This window comes from Myodes glareolus, chromosome 1 (genome assembly GCF_982192425.1).
Source record: "Myodes glareolus chromosome 1, mMyoGla1.1, whole genome shotgun sequence".
NCBI classification, from domain to species: Eukaryota; Metazoa; Chordata; class Mammalia; order Rodentia; family Cricetidae; genus Myodes; species Myodes glareolus.
In genome coordinates, this window is record NC_142026.1 from 14,426,103 (window position 1) to 14,451,858 (window position 25,756).

At 42.5% G+C, this 25,756-nt stretch overlaps 1 long non-coding RNA gene across 2 annotated transcripts in view; it reads right to left on the reverse strand.

Annotated features, from left to right (window-relative positions):
• The window catches only part of LOC125416334 (uncharacterized), a 74,065-nt gene that overhangs the window by 4,461 nt on the left and 43,848 nt on the right, over nt 1-25,756 (reverse strand). The window lies entirely within an intron of this gene.

Consider the following 25,756-nt stretch of genomic DNA (forward strand, 5'->3'; position numbering starts at 1 on the left):
TTTCCCTGTGCGCTGGTTGCCATCGCTTTCCCTTCCCACTCGGCAAATCCTGTCTCTTCTTCAAGAATCTCCCGAATAGGAAAGATTCGTGGAAACACGCCAAATACACGAGATTCAAACCTGAAAGCTGAAAGGGCTGCGGGCAGCTATAGTCGCAACCAAGCGCTTCCCGAAGTCTTGTTCACAGAGTCTCACAGCTTACTCAGCTAAGGTAGTGCTTTCCAAACTCTAGTGTGGAAACGAATGGCGTTGAAATGTGCAAGGCTGTTCCTGAGTGCTACTCCCTGGGACAGTGGTTCTCGACCTTCCTAAGGTTGCGACCCTATAATCCAGTTCCTCATGGTGACCCCCACGAGGAAAATTGTTTCATTGCTACTTTAACTTTTTTTTTTTTAAAAAATTATGTATACAGTATTCAGTCAGTGTGTATGTCTGCAGGCCAGAAGAGGGCACCAGACCTCATGACAGATGGTGGTGAGCCACCATGTGGTTGCTGGGAATTGAACTTGGACCTTTGGAAGAGCAGACAATGCTTTTAACCGCTGAGTCATCTCTCTAGCCCCTCATTGCTACTTTATAGCTGCAATTTTGCTACTGTTGTGGATCATAACGTAAATATCCAATATACAAGATGTCTAAGAGGCAACCTCCAAAGGAATCGAGACCCACAGGTTGAGAACCCTTGTCCTAGCGCTTCTCACTGAGTAGGTCTAGGAAGAGGGGTTGGAAATCTACATTTCTAACCAGCTCCAGGTGGTGCTGATACCTGGCCGCTTGAAGCAGCACCGACCTGAAGCAGGAACCGGCTCTTCCCTCGCTATGAAACTCCCCGGAATGGGAAACTGGAACAGAATGAAAGATTGAGAGGTCTCAGAAAAGGAAGATAATTACAAGTGAGCAGCAAACGTTAGGCCAAGAACTGAAGAGTGGGAAGAACGAGGAAACAGAGAGCTTTCTTGTGGCGGCAGCGGGCTAAACAGCTGACTTTCCACTGCGGCTTTCCCAGTGTGGGAACACAGCCGAGCAAGCACTACTGAGCGTCCAGCAGGAGACACACGCGGCAGTCCCAACCATTCCGCACTCTTCCTACTGGCCACGGCTAGCTCTAGAATGTCCAAGAGCCTCGCAGTTAAATGTTTTTCAGGCACAAGCTGCCTAAAAAAGAGTAGACCAGAGAAGTGATAAAAAGGAGAAATAGCGACAATTACCTTGCAGGGTTTGTGGGTGTGTCTCAGTGGTGGGGGCAGGGTTTGTGGGTGTGTCTCAGTGGTGGGGGCAGGGTTTGTGGGTGTGTCTCAGTGGTGGGGGCAGGGTTTGTGGGTGTGTCTCAGTGGTGGGGGCAGGGTTTGTGGGTGTGTCTCAGTGGTGGGGGCAGGGTTTGTGGGTGTGTCTCAGTGGTGGGGGCAGGGTTTGTGGGTGTGTCTCAGTGGTGGGGGCAGGGTTTGTGGGTGTGTCTCAATGGTGGGGTGCTCGCTGGCTGGGATAGCTCAGAGCTCTGACTTTGACCTTCAGCATGAGAGTGGAAGAGGGGAGGGTGACTATATTTCTTTTAAATTGTCATTAAACCCATGGTTCTGAACTGGAAGCTTTACATGAAGGCATCAAGCATCCGTCCTAACTATTCCTCCCACGGTACATATGAATGCTGAAGAAATGCATGCACAAATTCAGATTACAACAGGAAAACAGAAGCTAACAAAGAAGCAAGAGAAAAACGCTAGGACTGGAAAGACACAGCTCTCAACAACCCACTGTACACGCAGAGTAGCATAACGAGAATGCGGGAGTAGACCATGGGCTAGGCTGTAGATCTCCTCGGATTAACAAACCTACACAAATGATCTGAGAATGAAGGGGGAGCCTTTAAAAACCAAATACAGCCCCAGGAACAATCAGAAAAATATATCTAGCATTTCGGCCATCAGAGGATTACTTATAAAAGAGAAAGGAATTAATGCCGAAAAATAATTGAAAATAATGAGGAAAAAATGTCCTTGATATCACTTGGCATGATGATGCCCACCTGTAATCCTGGCACTTGGAAGAAAGAGAGAGAGGAGAGAATTGTGAGTACAAGGCTAGCTTAAGCCCTGTCACGAGACACTGCCTCAGGAAGACCAAGAAACAAACACAAAACCTCTCATAATATTGTAAGAGGTGTATATTCACCGATACAAGATCCAACAAACCTCAAAGAGGACAACCACACACACACACATCCAAGAATTAGAGTAGTAGGAAACATTTAATGACAAAATAGTCAACTCACCAGAAGGTATAACAGTACAATATACTTGGCAATACACCTTCAAATACATAAAACAACAACAAAAAACTAGAACCAAAGACAGAAATAGATATACTTGAGGCATGCATGAGGACAGACTGCAGTGTGTATCTCTCAGAAATCAATAGGATAAATGTACAAAAAATTAGCAATCAGAATACCCACCATGAGCTACCAAATTGACCTACATCACATTTACCAAGCCCTCCAGCCCACAGAAAGATACACATATTTTTATACATAGCCTACTCATTAAGACAAACCACAACCTCAACCTCAAAGACATTTAAAATAGTTTAAATCATTTAAAGCATATTCTCTAGCCACAAAATTTTAAGAAATAAAATAGAAAGAAACATATAAAATTCTTGAACATTTGGAAGTTAAACCCACAAGTCAAAATGGAAGTCTCAGCAGGAACCAGCATTGTGATCCAAAGTGGTAAGCTATAAAAACTACAAGGTTTAAAAGAAAATATATTGGGGTCGACAAGATGGCTCAGAGGCTTGCCTCCAAACAGCCTGAGTTCAATCCCATGGCGGAAGGAAGCAACCTCCTTTGACCTCCACGAGTACACCATGACATGAACATATTCACCTTCCTCCCCAACAAAGAAGCAAATAAATGCAATTCTTGAAATAAATAAATAAAGAACTTTGGATAAATAAAAAGTCTAAAATACTGTCTCAAAAAGCACAATTATTTCCAGAACAGCGGGTGGATTAGCCTTTTACCACACTAATCCAAGAGGACTGTGGCTCTGACTGTATCCATCCACCCCACCGTGTTGTCATCCAGGGACGGATAACTGTTGTGAGCCTGTCCTGTCTGTCCTAATATTTAATATAGCTTTGGCTTCAGTCCACTACCTTCCAGTAATATCCACAACCCCACAATTTGACAACCAAAAATATCCAAGTCTAGACACAGCTCGTTAACCCTTTTGAGGCAAACAAAAATTGTCCCAGCCTTGTGGCCTGAAAACCGATGCTGCAATTTATTAATTTTAACTACTATGTAACTTTATTTTGTCAAGAGCATTTTAATTATTAAACCTTTTTCCTATCATAGGCCATCCTGTTACGGGTATTCATAATCATAGGTAGATAGTACAGACATAGGAGATGTCATACTGTAGAGTGTAGACCTTACAAAACATTTACCATCGCCTGGCTAGAGAACCCAGATTTTACTCCCAGGCTGAACCAACCATGCTCCTATAGGCTCAGTGCCCTTCGTTTATGACTAGTATCCACTTATGAGTGAGTACATACCATATTCATTCATCCCTTCTCTTACTTCACCTGCCATACCTTTCTGTGTTGACACATAGAATTTCTACCAATCTAATAAAAACAAAGTATCCTCCTCTTATATTTCTCTGGTTTCTGGTCACTTGAGTTGGTTGGTTTTGTTTTGTTTTTCCTTAATTTTTTTGTTGTTTGACATTGTCATACATTTATGTAATAAATTTTAGCCATTCACCCCACCTCCCCCCTGAAACCATTCTTCCCAACAAATCCCCTTTGCACTCACAGGCCTGCCTGTAAGCAGACATTAAACTTGGGACCACCCTGCCTCTGATTCCAAGGTTGTTTTGCCACCAAGCCTATTTCTTTGAGCTTTCTGGAATAAACATTGCATACGTATTTATGTTCCCTCTAAGGCATAGCAGCATATACCAGCATACTCCACCTAACTCAGTAACCATCCATCAAACTCCCTTCTTTGAAGTCGTATTAACATTTAATCTACTTGTAATTGACTTCTATGAACACTAAGGGTTTGATGTTATTTTCTTTCCTAAAAACAGTCAGTTACCCTGGCAACCTACATCGAACGGTATGGACTTTACCACCAATTAGCAACGCCACCTCTGTCATGTGTCTTTTTTCTGTTCCACTGACAAGTGTCCCCCGTGCCCACTTTGACATTACCACACAATTTCAACGGCTAAAACTTTAAAGTAAGTTTTTTCTGTAAGAAGTCTTTCTACTATATTCTTCAAAACTGGCCCTAATTGCCTTACACTTCTGCTCTTTTATGTGTATTTTAAGGTTGGGTTATCACATAGTCTCTATGGGATTTTTAATTGGGAATTTTCATTGAACTTTTATAAGTTTTGTAAATACGCCATCCTTATAAGATCGTGATGCCTGCAAATTTTTTTCTTTTCCCGCACTGAGGTGTTTGCAGCTCCTCAGCCAGGTATTCAGGGCTGGAGGCTGAACCCACCGTGCTTTGATGCACGTTCCACCACCGAGATACATACCCAGCCCCCACCACCTGCCTTCGAACCGAACTTCTAGCCAAGATTTAGGTAAGCTTTTCCTTTGTTGGTTCCTGTTTATTTATTTTTTGCTATTCTAAGGATTGAACCCAGGCTTCAAACATGTAGGCAAATGCACTGCTACGAAACTACACCTCCAGGCTTCTGTAGCTATTACATATGCAAATTGTTAAAGATCAGAGCTTGTTCAGCATTGGTTAATACTCTAGAAGGCAGCAAGTTGTGCATTTTGTTTCACTCTGTACTGTTGCCGTGAAGATAAAGTGAAGGCGCGGGGAGGGGGGGGGCAGAAGAGGTGGGGCTGTCAGCCGGTCCTCACAGCGTGTTGTATTTATCAGCTAGGAATCAGTGAATACTGGCAGTTTTACCCCTTCTGTTTGTAACTGGCTTTCACGCCTTACTGTGATGACTTAGGATGTCTACACAATGCCGACCAGAAATCTTGAGAGCAGTGAGAGCAGGCATCTTGTCTCATTTGTAAATTTTAAAGAAAGCATTTCTTATCTTTTCATTTCAAATGGTACAACTGCATTAGCACTGCAAAGTACATGGAGGAAGGAATTAAGCCATATTTCAAGTTAGTTAGTTCATTTACCCAGGGCTTAAGTGGAATTTTTATTTTCTTGGTGATTCTTGTCTGGCCACAGAGAGGGGTTTTTGCTGATACTAGCCTGGAGTGCTAAATCAATTGGGGAGGGGGTGTTGAAAACCTGCATGTTTCTTCGATAGAATTAGACAATGGTAAAGCCCAGGGTTATTTCTTGACATATCCTTTTAAAAAGTAATGATCCAAGTTGACAAAGCTATTATAGATTATTGTTTGTGAAATGGTTCAAAAAAATAACTAAAGGAATATTGGTGCAGCAGACAACTTGTGTAAAATCTTATACTTTAATGATTATCATAAAATGGAGATAAAACACTAACAAGGGCTGGAGAGATGACTCAGAGGTCATAACGCCACATGCAGAAGCACAAGGATCTGAATTCAGATCTATAAGACCTATGTAAAAACCATGTGGGTGATGCCTGCCTGTGACCAGCAGAGACCAAGCACCCTGGAGCTCACTGGCCAACCAGTCTAGCCTAAACAGCCAGCTCCAAGTTCACTGAGAAGCCCTGTCTCAGAAAGTAAGAACAGAAGTAGAAGAAATACCCAAAATTGACTTCTGGCCTCAAAACATGCACACATAAGGATGTGTGCCCATGCACACACATCATATCACATACATGTTCTCACAAAGCAAAGAGCCAGGCTTACTTCTGAGTCTATAGTTTCCAAACTTAGTTAAGCATTAAGTCATCTTGGAAATATTTTTGTGTGACTATTGTTTGGACTTGATCTTTTAAAATAAATATCCGTATGAATCCTTTGGAGAATTAAAAATTTTTCTTGTTTTTTTTCAAGACAGGATTTCTCTGTGTAGCCCCAGCTGTCCTAGAACTAGCTCTGTGGACCAGACTGGCCGCAAACTCGGAGATCTGCCTGCCTCTGCCTCTACCTCTGCCTCCCCAGTGCTGGGATTGAAAATGTGCACCACCAACACCCAGCTTCCTTTGAGAATTTTTTCATTTATACAATGGTTTTGATCATTCCTCCTCCAAGATCCACCCCACCTCCATATCACCACAAACTTGTGTCGTGTCCCCCCACCCCTCTTAATTTTATAACCCTTTGGCTCCAATTTGTGTTGTCCACATACTTCTGGGTGTAGGGACATTCACTGGAGAGCGGTTGACCTACCAGGAGCCACATCCTTAAAGAAAACTGACTTTCCCTTCCCCAAAGGCCGTTAACTGTGCATAGTTCCTCGGCTCAGGTAGGGACTCGTGAACTCCTTCCGACACCCTGCTAGAGCGCTGCCTGACTTGACCTTGCACAGGTCAGGTGCAGGCAACCACAGCTGCTGGGAATGAGTTCACTCCGAAGGCTTCTTGTGTCTGGGAGACAACCTTATACTCCAGTCCTTCCCAACCTCCGTCTCAATCTTTCTTCTTCCCCGTCCTTGATGGTCCCTAAGCCCCTAGAAGGGGAGTAGTAGAGATGTTCCTCTTGTGACTATGTCTGCCATGACATTTACTGTCTGGGCTTTTACCAGTTGTGAGTCTCTGAATTAACCACCATTCACAGTATGAAGAAAGTTCTCTCATGATGTAAGGAGATAGGATTTTAGAGGGCAGTCTGATACTATATCCATTTTGCAAAATAATAGTAGCAGGTTCACCCCCTGAGTCTTTGAACTCGCCAAACATAGGTTCCCTGCAAGGTTTTCAGTACCAGGCATGTGCTTTCTCCAACAGCATGGACCTTCAGTTGAATCCAAAAGCTGCATCACTATTATACCCAGTGCCTTGCCAGCCCAGTTATTAGTATAGTTCTCAGGTTCACAAGCAGCCTTCTTGTACTCTGAGAGCTGGCCAGCAGCGAGGATGCTTCATTAGTAATAGCAACCTGATTTATCCATATACTATGATCATTACGTGTAGGGTCTTCAACAACAGCATCTTACCATCAAGTTCTAATGGGAAACCAAGAACAATGGCAGTAGCCTGTGTTATAATCCCCCATCCTTTTCATATCTCTATGTTCTAGTTACCTTCCCTTGGAAATTTTATAAAGATGTCTATGTTGGTGTTCCACTCCAGCCTAAGTTAGTTCAATATGGTTTCTAGTCTCTCAGTCTTTGCTCCTTTCTCCTTTTCTCTCTCTCCCTCCCTCTTCTCCTTCCTCTCTCATAACCTCTGTCTTGGTAGTACCTCTTCTTTTTTAAGCCCAAACTTGTTTAAATAGGCTCAATTTTAAAAGGATTATATTACTAATAATTGACCAAGAGGTCTGCATATCTTGTACCTTTTTCTTCTCCCCACAGAATCCAAGCAAGAGACCATGTGACTTAGGAAAAGTTTACAGCTTCACTTATTAACACCCCAAAGCCGCAAGCTGTGGAGTCTGCTAGAGAAGAGATCGGGATCCAGCAGAAAGTCACCCCCATGTCTAGGAAGGTCCTATTGATGTGCTGCCTGGATCCTTTGCTGTCTATGTGCCGACATTGGATCCCTGCTGTTTGGGCCTCCTCTCCTCTCTTTATCCTGCTCTACTTCCTTCCAGTGACTGAGGGTTTAAGTGAAATTACAAGAGTCTTTTTTAAAAAGAGGAAGGATAGGAACTAGACATTTATATGAAAGACTGCATGTCAACTGTACTGCCAAGAAAAACTTAATGAATCAGAATAACAAATGGGTTAGCCTAAATAATAATACATAACTCGTGGGTGTCATGTGAAACTTCTGGAATGTCTGAGGTTTTCTATGCTTCCCTTATGATATTTTGGCTTTCTGGAGGCTATCTTTCTGGCTTTTTGGCATTCCCATAATTTTTCTTTGGTGACATCTAGATTTCCTGTTATCAATAATAATCTATTGTCGACTTAAAAGTTGGCAGGAAACAAAAAAGATAAAAATTGTCAAGAAAGTAGGCTTCAAATGATTTCACTACAAATAAATAAATAAATAGTAGTTGAGGTGATGAATCAGTTAACTAACTTCATTTTATCAGTGCATTTGTGTGTGTGTGTGTTGTTTAGTTGTGTTTCTTAAATGGACATCATTGTTATTTAATTAAAAAGCAAAAAGTTAATAAAATTAAGTTCATTCATCTGGTTAGAGTATTTTAAAATTAAAACTAAGTCTTTTAGGCAGAATATATATAGATATATATGAATATATATAGATAGATAGATATAGATATAGATATATATGGAGAGAGAGAGAGAGAGAGAGAGAGAGAGAGAGAGAGAGAGAGAGAGAGAGACTCATGTAGCCCAGGCTGGCCTCAAGTTCTCTGTACAGCAGACTGCCACTGAGCCTGTGGCCCTGCCTCAGCTTCCTGGGTGCTGGAATGACATTTGTACCTCTTCACTCAACACAATCTAAATGCTGCTTCCATCTGGCTTCCTGATCTCTTCAAAGCCCATGGCACGGCTCTCCCAGGAACACACAGAAACCTCAGTCTCCAGCAGTTCTGTCTAGTTCTCTGTTCACAGCATCATGTACTCATCCAGCACTAAAATGATTACATGGACACACCTGTAATCCAAGCACTCAAGAGACTGAGAGAAGAGAATTAGAAGCTCAAGGATAGCCTTACCTACTTTATCTAAAAAACAAATTATATAGTAAATATATATATAATTTATGTTCTCAGCTATCAGAATTTGACCTACTGGATTTTTTATCATAACAGACGTTAAATGAAAATAATCTGTACATTTCTTAATTCACCTTATATAGTGCATAGATAGTACCACAAACATTAAACATCGAGAAAATATTTAGAAATTGATGTTTCTCCAAAAAAAAAAAAATGACTGGTGGTATCTTTTAAAACGCACTTTTAATATAACTAAGTAGTTCTCTAAGTTGGCCAAATCCAAGAGCAAAATTGTGAAATGTTTAAGCAATGTGAAGATCTTTCTAAAGTTTAAATAAATGTTCAGTCTTCCTTGTATGAGCAGATCATAAAGAAAATGGAAAGACAATATCAGCGTGGCTGAACGCATTCCACAGTCGTGGTTTACTCACCAAATGTTGTTCATGGTTTTCTTACCGATTCTACAGAATGTACATATTTCTTTTTAATTTTTCCCTTTTATGTCTCCCAAGTTCACAATTCACATAAAATACCCATTGAAGCAGACAGGAAAGTGAAATGAATGTTTCAGAGCTCTTTAGGGATTTAAATGGGTTTTTACAATAAAACTTTGATTACTCAGAAAGGACGGGAGTGCTTGAAGCTTCATAGCAGCAGCGAGGAGGAGATTTCCAAAGTGTCAGAGCAGACTCTGAACATGGTGGAGTGGACGCAGTGGGTTTTCAACCCCAGGACCCCATCAAATACCGAGCTAGAACAAGGCCAGAACAACACAGGGCATAGCAACGGTGGGGTGAGGGGAGCAGCTGGAAACGATGTGCAAGGTTGTGGCTTCCTGAAATTTAAGATGACACAGAGACTCCCACAGGGTTTGCTTCATTATGTTATTGTGAAATTTGGACTCAAACAGAGTGAGGCAAACCCACAAGTTAAAGGGTATTCAGAGTGGCTCAAAAATCACTTTGAAAACAGAACAGAGTGCCGTTCCAGTCATGCTGACTGCAACATTGATCAGCAAACGCTGAGAAACACAGGAAATGACTGGCTAACAAGTGGTGTCCAGGTGAGGGTGGACCTGGAGCGAGAACACACACTCTCCTTTCTTGGTCAGGACCCTGGTGGCTGCGTTGTGTGCTGCAGTGTTCTCTGAGGCATCTGTAGAAATCTCACCCCCGCTCTGTGAAATATTTAGAAAGGTTATGTAGGAGACAACATTAGGATATTTGAGTACTTTTTAAGAAAGACCAAAGTCTTTGATTTATTTTATTTCCCCAATTTGTCTTCTTGTTTAAGAATCAGCTGACCAAAATATTTAGTGCCAACTGGGTAGAAGATCTACTGAACGAGTTTTTATTTTCATTTCAGCTTTCTTGTGGATCCTTTGATGGCTTGATTCCATATCATTCCATAATACAGGGATTATATTGATTGACTCTTCATCTGCAACAGTGTCACATGACTTCAAATGACCCCTCTGAGTGTCACCTACGGGACTGGGGCATCAGCTTTTCCAATGAATCCCAATCCATCTCTAGAGCAACTACTGCTTCGGATACCACCCTAGTTAGCGCCAGTTGTCCAATTGACACATCAGGGAAGGGGGATGACAATTAACTAAGTGACCTTGTGGGGTTTAATGAGAAATATCCACCACGGGCTCAGCTGTTTGAACACTCAGTCCCTAGCTGTTCAGCCTGTTTGAGAAGGTCTAGCCTGGCCCTACTCCTAGCAACAATCTCTCCTTCCTGACGTGAGGTCTGTTTCCCGTTCTTAGTACCATGCTTGCCCCTCGCCACGTTTTCTGGCCAGGACAGACTCTTAGCCCTCTAGAACAATAAATCGAAATAGACCCTTTCTTCCTTAAGTTTCCCTGGCTATGGTATCTCATTCTCACAGCAACAGAAAAGTAACTAACACAGGCTTCCATCAGTTGTCTGTGGGGTACTTTCTTGATGGCGGGTTAATATGTCAGGACCCACTCCCTGTGGGTAGCACTATCTCTGGGCAAGGGTGGCTGAGCTGTGTAGGGAAGGCAGACAAGTTGGTGCGGGTAAGTGAGTTAGTAAGAAGTGTTCTTCCATGGTCTCTGCTCCAGCTCCCACCTCCAGGCTTGAGTGCCACAACTTCCCTCAGTGAGGAATTGTTGCCTGAAGGTGCAAAATTAAATAAACCCTTTCCTCTCAAGTTACTTTGATCATGATAATAATATCATAAACATTATATAATAATAGACAAACAAAGTATAATAAACATAATGATGTTTATTACAGCAACAGAAACTAATCTAGGACCAATACCTTTCTCATAATTATTTATGTATCTACCTAGTCATTCAAAATGCTACACATCTTAAAATTCACACTACGTATAATGAATGTCTCCTTGAAGTCTATTATTTCATAGTGTTTTTAACTGATTATCATTAGAATAGAATACCTCATAAAATCATAAAGTAGTTGGTGAAGGAATTCTGTTCAAGACTGCAACCACATTTTCTTGTGCTGAAGGAAACTAATGTTTACTAAACACTTGCTCTGAGCCAGGCGTTGTGACGATACCTCTACCTCCGCGTTGGGCAGAAAGTTGAATTGGCTGCCTTCTCCGGTGTCTACTAGATCTTAAACTGGCATTTGGTTGGACAGTGATAGAATGATAGCTTGTCTTTAAATTTCTTCCTAGATATCACTCAAATTATAGTAAAAAAGAAAGGAAAAAAAGGGGGAGAAGAGAAGGAAGGAAGGAAGGAAGGAAGGAAGGAAGGAAGGAAGGAAGGAAGGAAGGAAGAAGGAAGGAAGGAAGGAAGGTGAGAAGAAAGGAGAGGGAGGGAGGAAGAAAAGGAGGATAAAAGGAAGGGGATGGAAGAGAAGAAGGGAGATAGAGAGACTGAGGGTCTCTTGGAATACCTTGGATTTTTGTCAGAGAGAAGTTTCTACTCCATCATTTAACACAGCGAAAGTGGAGACTTTGACCCAAGTTCTAATTCTTCCATTAACCTTTCTGCACTTCCAATAATTTCAAAAGATCAGTTTATTCCTCTCAGTATTGTCGTAAAGACTTTATTTATGCCACTGAATGTATGCATGTGTACATGTTGGGGGCATAAGCAGGTCAATGTATGTGTACATGCGTGGAGACCAGAGGTTGATATCAGGTGACTTTCTCATTCTTTGAGGTGGTTTTCCACACAGGCCTGAAACTTAGCTGGGCAACAAGCCTAGCTAGCCAGCAAGCCCCAGGGATCCTGTGCCTCCACCTCCCTGGCTCAGGGATTGGTTGCACATAGGCACTTCCACAACCAGCATGTCACAAGGGTGCTGTGGATCAGATTCTAATCTTCACACTTCTGCAGCAAGAACTCTATCAACTGAGCCATCTTCCCAGTTTTTATCTACTGAAGTTGATAAATACCCAGGATAGTATGTGACATCATCCTTGCTACAGAGGTTACCATCAAGATAAGAGTCACCATCTCACCAGCCCTGACCCTTTGGCTCTTTTTCTTCCTTCCTCTTCTCTCTTGGGAAGAGAAGGAATTCAGACAATGATCAGTGTTGTTTGTGGGTGGAAGATAAGCCTCCATTTTGATAAAAGACCTCGAACTATCTCCAGACCCTCCAGACATCAGGAATGATCAAGACCAGGTTACAACCTTCGCTTGTCTGAGAGACAACACAGGAGACATGTTCAGCATCTAGCCAAACCTGGTACCTAAGCAGGCGAGTCACAGCAAGAATTCCAGATCCTGGATAAGCCAAGAACCTCACATTATTATGTTTAGGGGACCCTTATAAATACATTCCAAACCGATGTACAAATCTTAAATAACTGGCCTTTAAAGTATAAACACCTTGAATATTTAAAAATCAGTAAAGGGCCATTGAAAAGACTTAGTATGTAAAGTACTTACCACAAGTCTAATGACCTGAGTCAGAGCCCTGGAAATTGTGCTAGAAGAGAACAGACTCCGTAAGGCTGTCCTGTATGTCTTGCATACACACACAAACACACACACACAATATACACATGCACACACACACACACACACACACTCCATTATACTCATGAACATGTATGCACATACGTAAAAATAAACAACTTTTAATAGACTAGAAATCAGTAGATTCTCCTTTTCAACCCATTCCTCTCCTTCCCTTTCTCAACACAATAGCAATACTGTTCTAACCACTCTGCATTTATCAATATCTACCTTTAGAAGAAATTTAGGTACAAGGTGGGGGAGCTTAATTGTAGAGTAAATTCATTCAAATTATGAGTTGATACACATATATGTTGAAAATGCAAATGGATAAAACATAAATACACTGTAATTTCCTTCCGATATGAATGATTAGAAGAATTTACACACACAGGAGTCTAGGACATCCACAGAAGAGACCATGAAAGAAGTAATGTCATTCACAAGGTTCATGACTTCTTACGCTAATGACCAGCAGATATGTCAGAACCATTTATTTATTGATTGATTGATATCTATTTATTTATTCATTTATTTATTTATTTATGTCTTGCAAGTGCTTTGGGAAGCACTCCATGCCATTTGGGTTAGCTTAGGAGTTCTCTGCATGAGAGAGAGGGAGCAGGAAGGAGAGTCAAGGGAGAGACACAGAGAGAGCGGCCTTGCGGCTCTTCCTGAAGCAGCCATGCTTGTCCTCCTGTGTTACTGAAGCATCTTTGTCAATCATCCAGAGAGAACCTGGAGATGCTGCAGCTGGCTGTGGACCTGGACATGCACGGCAATGGCATAGTTAGGAAATGGCCGCTCTGAGTACAGCAAAGTTAAATGGCTAGACATAGTTTCCTGGGCATTTGTTTTATCATATTTTAAGCACTTTTTATTTTTTATTTTTTTAATATTTATTTATTTATTATGTATGCCGTATTCTATCTGTGTGTATGCCTGCAGGCCAGAAGAGGACACCAGATCTCATTACAGATGGCTGTGAGCCACCATGTGGTTGCTGGGAATTGAACTGAGGACCTTTGGAAGAGCAGGCAATGCTCTTAACCGCTGAGCCATCTCTGCAGTCCTCTTTTAAGCACTTTTTAATTTCATTTTTATGACTGTGTGTGTGTGTGTGTGTGTGTGTGTGTGTGTGTGTGTGTGTTGATTTATATGTGGGGGATGAGTGGATAGCTCACAGGAGTCAGTTCTATCCTTCTACCATGTAGGTCCTGGGATTGAATTCAGGCCTCTGGCTTGACGGCAAGTGCCTTCATCCACTGAGACACCTCACCAATGCTGTAAGTTTCGTACCCCTGCCAAAGGTGGGCGTGAACTGACAAATCTGATGAACCTTAAATTATATTTTTGACCTTCTAGGTAAGAATAGAATATGATAGAAGTTGGATTTTCCCCTTTACTTATTTTTTTCTTTTCTTTTCTTTTCTTTTCTAAGATCCTGATAAAGAAAATAAATTGGCTGTATTTTGATTGGTTCAGGTATCAAAGAGCTGGTTCAGAAACAAACGTCTTGGCTGCACATTAAATTCTGAGTCTTTTTCAGTGCAAAGGAATCAAATCAAATTTGATAAATATGTGCTAACTTTTCTTAAAGGAAACTGAGAAGACTTGGGCGTCAGACACATCTGTCCTGGGTTCCACATTGATGGCACTTGGAGCTGCTTCCCAGGACTCTTAGAAAGTCATGATAAGCAGATTTGGCTTTGTGGCGATGTGGTTACCTTCCACTTTACATCACTCGCCCCCCCCTTCTTCTTCTGTCTCATCCTTTGTAGGGTAGCTACACAGGTAAACAGCGGGCTCAAACTGAGCTGGTCAGAGGGGCCTTCAGTAAAACAAGGCTGTATCTGTAGTTACCATTAAAGGAAAAGTGTTTTCCTTGTGTTGAGCTCATGAAGATCCATATACTTAGACACGGAGCCAAAAATAATGGACTTACTTTCACCGTTGTGGGAGGGACCCTGCCCAATGACCCAAGCTGACCACACAACCACTGAGTAAGAGCCTTGTGACCTCTTGGAAGAAACGCTGAAAACAAGGAATTGTCACTTTAAATTGAAGAGTGCTTTTTTTCTTTTTCCCATGAGTCTTGAGTTAGTTAGAACATTATGAAAGTTCATCATGGTTTTAGTATAAATAACAATACTATTATATGTGGCGGTAGAAAAGCAGGCATCATTGGTGGTTTTTTTCCATCTTTCATAGTATTTGCATTGATTTTCCCCCTGTTGGAAATAAGATGATAATAAATTCAAGAGACTAGTGAAAATGAAGTTTTTAATATACAATTCTACAAAAAGGGGTGGTGTCACAGAGAAAAGGCAAAATTAATTGGCATACTGATTGGGCACAAAACTGGTTTAAAATGTCCCAAGCATGAGAAATTCCTGTCCTTTCTTCTGTAGGCCAGGACTTGTGCCTTCCTCAAATCCCCCATCTTATTGGGTTAGGACACAGCCTCATCTGACAACTGCTTTGAGGCATTGGACTGTCCCCTTTCTGATCATGGACTCGGTCACACAGCAATACTTGCAGCATCCCAAGATAGCAATACCTGCAGCATCCCAAGACAGCAATACCTGCAGCATCCCAAGACAGCAATACCTGCAGCATCCCAGCTCTTCTTGTTTTGAGCTAGGCCGGCACCAGCCACCAGCTATGGAAGAGAGGGACCAAACACCTCCCACTCACCTGCAACTCTGATGAACTTGAAACTCGCCTCATGTTGAAAATGGACAGTAACAATCTTATATATTTCTTCTTTTGTCTGTCTGTTTTGTGGGTGGTTATTTGTTTGTTTCAAGACAGGGTTTCTCTGTGTAGCCCTGGCTGCCCTGGAACTCACTTTGGAGACCAGACTGGCCTCCAACTCACAGAGAACTGCCTACTTCTCCCTGCCTCTGCTGGGATCAAAGTCATGCACCATGACCACCCGACTTCCGACTTTCCTATATGTCTTAGAGTTTCTATTGCTATGACAAAACACCATGACCAAAGCAACTTGGTCATGTAACGTTCAGGTAACAGTCCATCACTAAGGGTTTAGAGTTTGTTTGTATTGCCACTTCTAATTCTGAAAGTATCCAGAGTTGGCCAGTATATACGATATGTAATAGTTACACTTATTCAAAGAATGAGTTAGGTATGGGTCATCCTGGTTGCTTTGTATGATCTGTCAGCTTCATACAAGCTAGAGTCATTTGGGAAGAGGGGCTGTCACTGGAGAAAGTGCCCATAAGCAAGACTGTAGTACATTCTTAACCTAAAATGCTTTAATTAATGCATATGGCAGGAACTCAAACAAGGCAGGCACCTGGAGGCAGGAGCTGAAGCAGAAGCCGTAGAGGAGAGCTGCTTACTGGCTTGTTCCTCCTAACCTGCTCATTTTGCTTTCTTACACACCTCAGGTCCAAATGACCAAGGATGCTACCACCCATAGTGTGCTGGGCCTACCTATCACACTGATTAATATAAAATGTGCTGCAGTCTTGCTTAGAGGCTTTTTCTCTTCCGAAATGGTTCTAGCTTGATGAAGCTGAGAGAATAAAACTAACCAGGATGACCCATACCTAACCCATTCTTTGAACAAGTGTAAGTATCACATATCACAGGGAGGAACACTGGCCATCTATGGGATCTTTCAGAATTAGAAGGGGCAACACATACAAATCCTAATTTCCAAATTCTTCATTTTGTGTTTCCCCTCAGGAGCCAAGAAGCAAGGCTGTGATGTCTAATCCTTAAGTATCGATGGGCAAGTTACTTATATTTGCCTTTTAATTTCTTCATCTGTAGAATGGGGCCAACTATTTCTGCCTCATGTGATGTACAATTGATAAAAGATCACGGTCAGAAATTGGGATTCAACCTGAAGATCTGAAAAGCAAAACAGCCAGCCACTGGCTCTTACCTCAATCTTAGTCTGAAAAAGTGATCCTGCTTCCAGGAATCTCAGAAAGAGACTGTGTGTGTGTGAGTTGTTCCACACCCATTTTATATTCCTCTTTAGGGCTGGAATTAAAGGTGTGCACCACTGGGATTAAAGGCATGCACCACCTGATTTCTATGGCAACTAGGGTAGCTACTGGAATTAAAGGAGTGTGTTACTTTAAGGAAGTAATTTCCTTAAAGACTAGTGGGACTGTTTTTCTCTCAGATCTTCAGGCAGTTTTTATTTATTAAAATACAATTGAAATGCCACTGCACTCACGAAGGCAGAAGGCAAAGTTTTAGATCGTGTTGGTGAGTGGATGACTGTTGATAGAGCGCCTAATAAAACTCAGTTCTGCTAACCACTGTACCTGAAGCTCTGCCAGCACCGAAGAGACCTCTGAAGCAAAACCCTCACTGACATCTTAGGATGCTCTTTGCTGTGGAAGGCTTTTCTGCGCCCTTTGCCGGGCATCCAACCAAAAGGCTGGGATTCTGTTTTTGTAGATGTTAAACATTCAAGTTAAGAACACCTGAAATCCTGCATATGATAAAGATTTTGAACATGAGTTTGTCTTTTTAAGATAGGAATACATGAATTATTTTTAAAAAGATGAGTTGATTGACATGAAGCCTAGAAATCTACACAGCACTAAAAACGAGGGGCTTCAGTTGTCTGGGATGATAGCATCAGAACTGTTAGGGGAGCTCCCAGCCCGACTTGTAGGCAGCTCCACTGACAGTCTCCTGTGCCCTAGTGATTGCTCGGGGATTATATAAAGTTGGGGACAAACCTAGTGGACATTGTAGTTCTCTAAACTTCCTGAGACTTGTAAGTTCTATTAGCTTTCTGAAGTTTGTGTTTTTCGCTGATGATTATTGTCAGTGGTCCCATCCCTGGAATAGTGGTCCTGGGGTGTGTAAGAAAGCAAGCCGTGCAAGCCAGGAGGAGCAATTTGGTAAGCAGGGGAAAGTTTCTGCACCCTAAGAAGCCTCTCAACTGAAGCAATAATCCAAATCAGATCAAATCAAACCAAATTAGAGAATGGATACCATGCTCCCAGATGACTTTCCAGCCCCGCAGAGAGGAGGCGGGACAGGAAGACTGGAAAACGACATGTCTGTTCTGGTGGGAGTTGGGGGGGAGTTCAAGTACCCTGTGGGAGTGGTCTTGAGCACCTCTGAGGAAGGGGTCATCGTTTGAAGGGCTTTCTCAAGAGCAGAGTCTGGAGTGAGGTAACTCCAGGGGAGGGGACTTGGGATGGAGGTTCCACCCAAACATGTGAAGCTCGTTGGATATACAGGTGCCTTTGGTAAAGCTACCACATGAACATTCCAGACTGTGGATTTACAGGTGCCAGGACCTGTGGTAAAGCTGCCACCTGAGCAAGCAGCTCTCTTCCACGACTTCTGCTCCAGTTCCTGCCTGGGGTCCCTGCCTTGACTGCCTTGCCTCACTTCTCTGCCTGACAAACTACAACTGTAAACTGAAATAAACCCTTGCCTTAGCAAGTTGCTTCTGCCATGGTGCTTATCACAGCAGGAGAAACCAAACTGAGAGACTTCTGGAATATAAGCCATCCCCTTCCCTCCTCCCTTGATGGGGAATGCTCCAATTCGTAGGAAATAGCGGCTCCGCAAATGAATGAGTGGCATTTCGGGTCCCATAAACCTGCGAAGTCACCAAGGTTAATTCATAAAGAGGAACAAGGACTCTGGAGAAACACATGAGAAGCAGAAAAACAAGACAGCAGGGTGAATGGGTCCCTCGTGCCCTGCCGCACCCTCGGGAAACTTAGCTAAGGCTGTGGTTGCCAGGATGAGTGAGGAAGGAGTAATTCCTGTGACTTCCTCATTCAAATCCTTCTTTATAGGACTTTAAAGAAAGTGATTGATGAAGGCCAGACGTGTCCGAAACTCTTCCCAGAGATTCTGGGATGGAATGTCCTGGGATGGAGGTGAGATGAACATTTACAAGGAAGAAACAGACTTCTGGAGACAATGAAAGCCACAACCAACGTTTTCTAGTGCTTTCTAAGGTATAGAGAGATTAGTTAAGTGATTTGTCAAAGATGTATAGCTAATAAGTTTAGATTCTTATAGGCGAAGAAAATCTTGAACAGGCAAAGCACTGATGACTAAGGCATTCTGTCTCCTGGGTTGTAGTGAACACAGAGTCCCTGACCAAGTCTTCAAGATAAGAGAGCCTTCCTGGTGAAGATGCGGCCTGATAAAATTCTTGGACAATAAGATTATATCCCACTCAATGGATGAAGAAGGGGTAGAAGTCTGGCCCTCAGTAAGAAATGACATGAGCATCTATTCTAAGCTACAAAGCAACATAGCAGGTTTAGATAACCACAAGTTCTGTATTACTAGACGGTGATACAGAAAACAGGAGAGTTTGGATTCATGGCAAAGAGTCAGGTCAGATAAATTGTTCTATAAATACATAGCCACCCAAAGAATTTCAAGTGGGAGAAACTAAAAAGATTTAAATGGGCTGCTTTGATGGCAGTGTGGGGGACACAAAGTTGGGAAGAGGCAAGACAGGTGTCAAGGCAATCAGCTGGGGACAGTGGAACACATCAGAAGAAAGAAGACGAGGATGTAGATTATGGTGCCAGAGAGACACAAAGAGACTCAAGGAAAGTTTGAGAGTGAACCAATGTTGCTCATTAATGTGAAGAATGAGCAGAGGTGAAGAACAGTGGTCGACTTCTGATGAGGTCATTCGGGCAGTAGGGTCAAAGAAACAGTGAGATTGCCGTGATATCAATTTGGGGAACTAGAGGTTCAAGGAGTCTGAAAATTAAGTAATGGGGTGTTTAGAAAGTACTGAGTCTTAAGTTCAAAGTTCAAGATTCAGGTTTGTGGTTCATCCATTCACTCACTGAACAAACACCCACTGATGAAAACAGCCTGTTTCTTTAAGAGCAACAAGGGCCTTGTAAGTCAAGATAAGAAACTGCAACTTTTCCTGTAGTTAGTAATGACTAGATTAAGCAAGAGAGAAAGGAATAAGCTCTGAGCTGAGGTTTATAAACATCCCTTTGTCAAAAAAAGGGGGGGGGCATAGTCAAAGGACCGAGAAGACAAACTAGAGAAAGTGCATTAAACAGTGTGAGCATAGCCCCGGGAGGGAACGCGGAGACCAGCAACATCAACCTAAGAGTGGCAATGGAAGGCACATCCACAGAGGAGGCAAGGGGCGAGGTGCTGACACCGTGAGCATCAAGGAGAAAAGTGTCAAGACAGAGGGTATGGGTGGCAAACCAAATAAATATGCGTGAGGCACTCGGTTAATCTATGAGACGTACATGGTACCCCAGGATAACGATCACCTTTGTGGCCTTTTCCAAGCTGTGATGGTTGAAAGCCTCCATTGTGAGCACCAAACACGTCAAGGAAAATCACAGTGAGGTGGTTAGCTCTTAATATCAAGGAGTCTCAATGGGGAATTGTCTGGGTTGGCCTATAGGCATGCTCGTGAGGAATCTTCTTAGTTACGGGAAGCGAGGTGAGAAGACGCTCCCTGGAGGTCATCATTTCGTGGCTGGACCCTGGATGGAGCAAAGGGAGGATGAAGCTGATCCCAGCACACGTGCGTTTTTTCACTCTGCCCCTGCCAAGGGGATGGATGTGGCATCACCAGCTCTCTTAAGCCCCCGCTGCTGCTGTGACTTCTTCACTGTGGTGGAGGCAAAGTACACCCGTCCTCCGCTTAGCTGCTCCCATCAGGATGCTTTGTTTCAACAGAAGGGGAAGCTGGGACACCGTCTTATATTTTACAGCTGCTAGAAGAGCTTTGATCCAAAGGAAGAAGGATATTGGGTTATCAAGAGAGTGGAGAAAAGAAAACCCTTCCGTATTTTAGTTGTGGCTGTAGATGAGCAAAGTCATAGAAAACAGTGTGGGCCTCCTTGACAGCAACAATGCACACTGAAAAGGAGACCCAATCGACTGTAGATCAGAAATCTTCTGGGAATGTACCCAAAGGAATGGAAATGAATATTGAATATATATATATATTTCTATACTTGCTACAGAACAAGTTACAATAGGCAAGATACAGATCTAAGCATCCATCAGTGGATAAATGGATAAAAAAGCAAAGGTGGTATGGGTAATCTCTACCCTTCTCCCCATTGTCATTCAGTCTTGGAAAAGAAAGAAACCTTGTCTTTTGTAATAACATGGATGGATTTGTCTCTACCTCCCAAGTTCTGGGGTTACAGGCAAGTCCCTCTAATATACCAACTATAATAAGGTAGACCTACGCGAGAATGAATATTATGTAATTTCACTTATACACAGACAATAAAAAGGGTTCATTCCTAGAAAAGAACAGAGCAGTGCCTACCAGGGACTGGGGACAGATTGTCGGTAACTGGGAACAAGGTCTCTGAGAGGCAGAGCAAGTCAGGTCTTAGCCCTGTCCCACCACAGGATGGTGCAGTCTCTAGGCTGTCTATGTCAACAGACTGAGGGGCGGAATGTCAAATATCTCACCACATAATGTAACACGAGGACCGACTTGTTGGGGTATCTGTCCGGCCCAGTACCCTACAACCGGCAAGCCCAAAGAAAATCACTCACAAGACTTCATGAGATTATAAACTGATTGGCCCTTAGCTCTGGCTACTTATTAGCTCTTATAACATGTATTACCCCATTATCCTTATCTATGTTAGCCACACAGCTCCATACCTTTTTCAGCTGGGCAGGTTACATGCTGTCTCTTCGGTGATCTGCGTAGGAACTGTGGAGGGAGCTTCCTGCTTCCCAGGATATTCCCAGTCTCTTTGTATCACCTCTACTTCCTATCTGATTTTCCCGCCTATACTTCCTGCCTGGCCAATCAATGTTTTATTAAAATACATGATTGACAGAATACAGACAATTCTCCCACACCAACATAAGTTAATAAGCAAAATAATAGTAAGTGATAGGCGTGCTGATCAGCCTGATGGGGTTTCCCCAGACTGTTTCCGTGCATTAGAAATTCACATGAGACTTCATAAACATGACAGTCATGATCTGTCCGTTTGAGCTGGCGTAAAATGACTGCAGAGATGTTCAGAGTGCATGATTTCCTTGCAGAGGATTCGAGTCTGGATCCCAACACCCACTGCAGGCAGCTTACAACCGCCTGTAGCTCCAGTTCTAAGGGCTCTAATGCCCTCTTCTGGACTCTACAGGCGCCCTACACTCGCATACACACACCCCCACATGCACACGTACACAGATACACAAAAATTTTATAATTAAGTGATGTTGAAAAGAAAATGAGCTTAAAGTCTTATTTTATTAGTTTTTAATTACATGTCTATATGTGAGCACATGCATATGTGAACATGTGTGTCCTCAGACCCTGGGCAGGTGAAGTTACAGGTGGCTGTGAACTGCCTGATGTGGGTGCTGGAAACCGCAGCACCTTTCCTCTGGGAAAGAAGTGCCATCTCTCCATCCCTTTAAACTATAATATATATTTTAATAGGGGAGAGTTTGATACTTTTTGATCCTTTTGTTTTAATCCCCCCTTTGGTTTTTTGAGACAGGGTTTCTCTGTGTAACAGTCCTAGCTGTCCTGGAACTGTTTCTGTAAACCAGGCTGGCCTTAGATTCACAGAAATCTGTCTGCCTCTGCCTTCTGAGTACTTGGATTAAAGGTGTGCACCACCACCACCCGGGTGATCCTTTTTATAGACCATAAGAATGCATTAAAAAGTGGTTCAGGGTGAAAGAGAGAAAAACAACTGTGAGGCAGAGAAGCGCTGGCCTCAGACATGTTGACTTCTTGTTTTGATGCATATTTTTGGCCTAAATTATATATTCCAATATAAGGAAATCATCGTTAGGGATTATTTAATGTAAATAAATTGAGCATGCACAGAGCAGGCTGGGTCCTGCTTGGGCAACCATTGAGTCCAAATCTTTTCCCTTACAACCCTTCCCTGCCCTGTGCCTGTTAAATGCTTGTGGCTTGTTTCTGTTTGGGAGCCCATAAATGTGATGGATATACTGCCTGCCCTCCTTGCCGACCTTTCCGGTTCAAAGTCGCTCTGAGCTCCAGAAGCTGTGCTCTGCTGCAACCTCTGCCTCAGAACTTGAAGTATCACTGCTGAGCCTGGGGTTTGGAATTCCAGACAAATAGGAAAGGATGCTAACACTTGCTGCCAGGCCTGGAAGAATTTCTTAGGGGATAGCGATCCAGGAGGGAGGACATTGTCCTTGAGATGACTTCCAAACTCATCCTGTGGGGACTGCAGGCTTTCTTAACCTCAGAAAGACTGGCTCTGAGGTCCTGAGGAGACGGGTGTGGCGCCACTAGTGGGAACAGAATCAGAGGGCCAGCAGTCACTTTGATAGGTAGAGAAAGAGTGTCATCTTGTTTGCGAAGGAGAGAAAGGCTAGAAGCCATGTGGGGTGTAGAAGAAAGGAAGCAGAGGTGTGAAAAGAGGGTCTCCTCATGAGCTTCTGTGAGATTCCTTGTGGTCTTCAGTATTTCTAATACTTCAGGAAGTATTTTGTTTGTTTGACAACATGATTTTGGCTATCATATCACTTTCATACTTGGTCAGGTGGAGCTCTGGTGGCATTTAAATTTTTACTCAGTAAACCCAAAAAAGGTAAATTTGCTCTCCTCCTCTTTTCCCTTCTCCATCTTATTCTTTCTTTCTTTTTCTTTCTTTCCTTCTTTTTTTGTTTCTTTCTTTCTTGTGTTTTTAAATTCTGTTTATGAGGTAGATAAGCCTCCAGGTAGAAGTTAGAAATACTAAGAACACAGACCAAGCCTGAAAAATTGCCTGAGCTCTTTCAAGCACCATGTTCTACAACCTAAATTTCTTCTGCTTTTATTTTTTGTTTGTTTGTTTTTTCAAGACAGGGTTTCTCTGTAGCTTTGAAGCCTGTCCTGGAACTAGCTCTTGTAGACCAGGCTGGCCTCCAAATCACAGAGATCCACCTGAGTGCTGGGGTTAAAGGTGTGCACCACCACCGCCCTGTGACAATCTAAATGAAACTTACCGAAATGCTCCAGAAATGTGGTTAATGGAATATACTGCGGTGGCCCCATGAAGAGTAAGTAAAAAGCCGTTGCAGAGATCCAGGAAGAGGGAGAAAGGAAGAATCAATGATGGTAGGGCATTCTTATGGTAGGATTCATCTGTGTGGGAGCAGAAAGAAGGGGTTCTCAGGGACAGGCCATGATGCAAGGTAGGGATGCTTACAATCAGTCACCCACCTTTCCACACAGATAGGGCGACTTAGAGTATTCAAACCCAGTTCATGTCAGTTTGGCAAGCTGGTGGAAACAGGCAGACATGGCTATGCACTATTCTCTTCTTCCTGGCACCTTTGTAACCCCATGTCATGTGCCTCCCCCTTGCAATACCCCTTGGCCAAGTGGAATCTCCTTCAAAAGTCCCACATTCTATGTCATTACCAAACTTTTCTTCTTGGCCCTCATCAGAACACTCCCTTTTTATTCCTGATCATGGTCCCTCAAAGTCTGCCAGAGTCTTGGCTGTAAAAGGAAAAAGGGGGGTGTGGGTGGGGAAGAACTCTAAAGACTGATGTCCCTATGGATTAACACGTTCAGATAGCCCTGACATTTTAACAAATGCATTCTTTTGTGTTGAAAAGTGAACATGAAGGGCTGGTTAGGGGCACTGGCAGACTGAATGGAAGAGCTGGTTGTCAAAACAAGTATCAGATGTTTCCATTGCCCAGATGGAGCCATGCATGTTCCTGTCTAATTCTGCTCTATGCGAATTCTCTCTCTCTCCTTTTCTTTCTCCCTCCCTCTTTCCCTTTTCCCATTCCTTCACCCCTTCTTCCACCCTTTCTTTCTCTACGTCTCTCTATCCCTCTTTCCTCCATACATATACTCTCCCCCAGCAATACAAAATCGAATTATTGTACATCCTTTAGCATTTCCCTACAGATTCTATATTAATTTGATTAAATGTAAACATTTACCATGTCTTGGTATATGTTGAAAGTTTTGTATCTATTCCATGCATTCTTAAACAGAATAGACACACGAGTTATTGAGTGGAATGTTTATTGAATTTAATAGGTTGAATATGTTTGAGAATCTTCTACATTGCATTGGCTTTTTTCTATCATAGACAAATTATGGCTAGATATGAAGCAGTAACATATTCCACCATATTGGATTTTAAACTTTTCCATCATATTGGGTTTTAAATTTCCCCAAAGTTTATGCAAAAATTTTACTTGCTGTATTAGGTCTAGTTTGGTTTATACATGCTGCTTCTTTGCTGTAAGCAAAATGCCTTATCATGGTGTAGTTTTCCATTTATTGGTAGCACCACTCTTTTGTCTGATAGTAATATAACTACACCAGCTATATTTTGCAGCATTTTCATTATTAGTATCTCATAGCCTAAAAATTGCTGGGTTTTTTCTTTAAGAAACTCGTCCATATTTGTTAGCTCCTCAGTTGTTGTAGGTCAGGAATCCTGCAGAGACTTCGCTGGGAGGTTCTCTCTTGGGGTTGAAGTTAAGATGTTGGCTGGGGATTCAGCCTATTTGGAGCCAGGGAATCTGCTTCCAAAGTGACTCACACCATTGGCTGGCAAATGGGTGTTAATTGTTGGCAAGATGTTTAGGTGCCTCACTGCAAGGGGCCTCCCTGCAGGCTGCTTCAGAATTCTCACAGGGCGATAACGGGGCTCCTCAGGAGGGATCCAATACAAAGAACCAAATGGAATATAATCTCATGACATTGTACATGGTCCATAGGTTTCTATTGGAAAAGCCTAGGCCTAAAGACAAAGGAACTAGACCCTATACTGTGAAAGGGAGAATGTCAAACGATTTGCAGCTATGTGTCCTGGCCACTGTTCCCTGGTCTTTTTAATTGTGTGATGTTCTATCTCGTTTATACTTTTCAGGGTGCCTCTTATAGCTAGGATTTGATCCCTGTCTCATCACGTGGGTCATTCAACTGTGTCATTTTATCTGTTCATACTATTCATTGATTACTAATCAGTTAAAAATCATGCCGTCATTTTATCTTGTATCTTTTGTTTCCACATCTTTTATATTTTTCTTTCTCCTCTTCTTTCTTGACCTCTTTTGGAAATT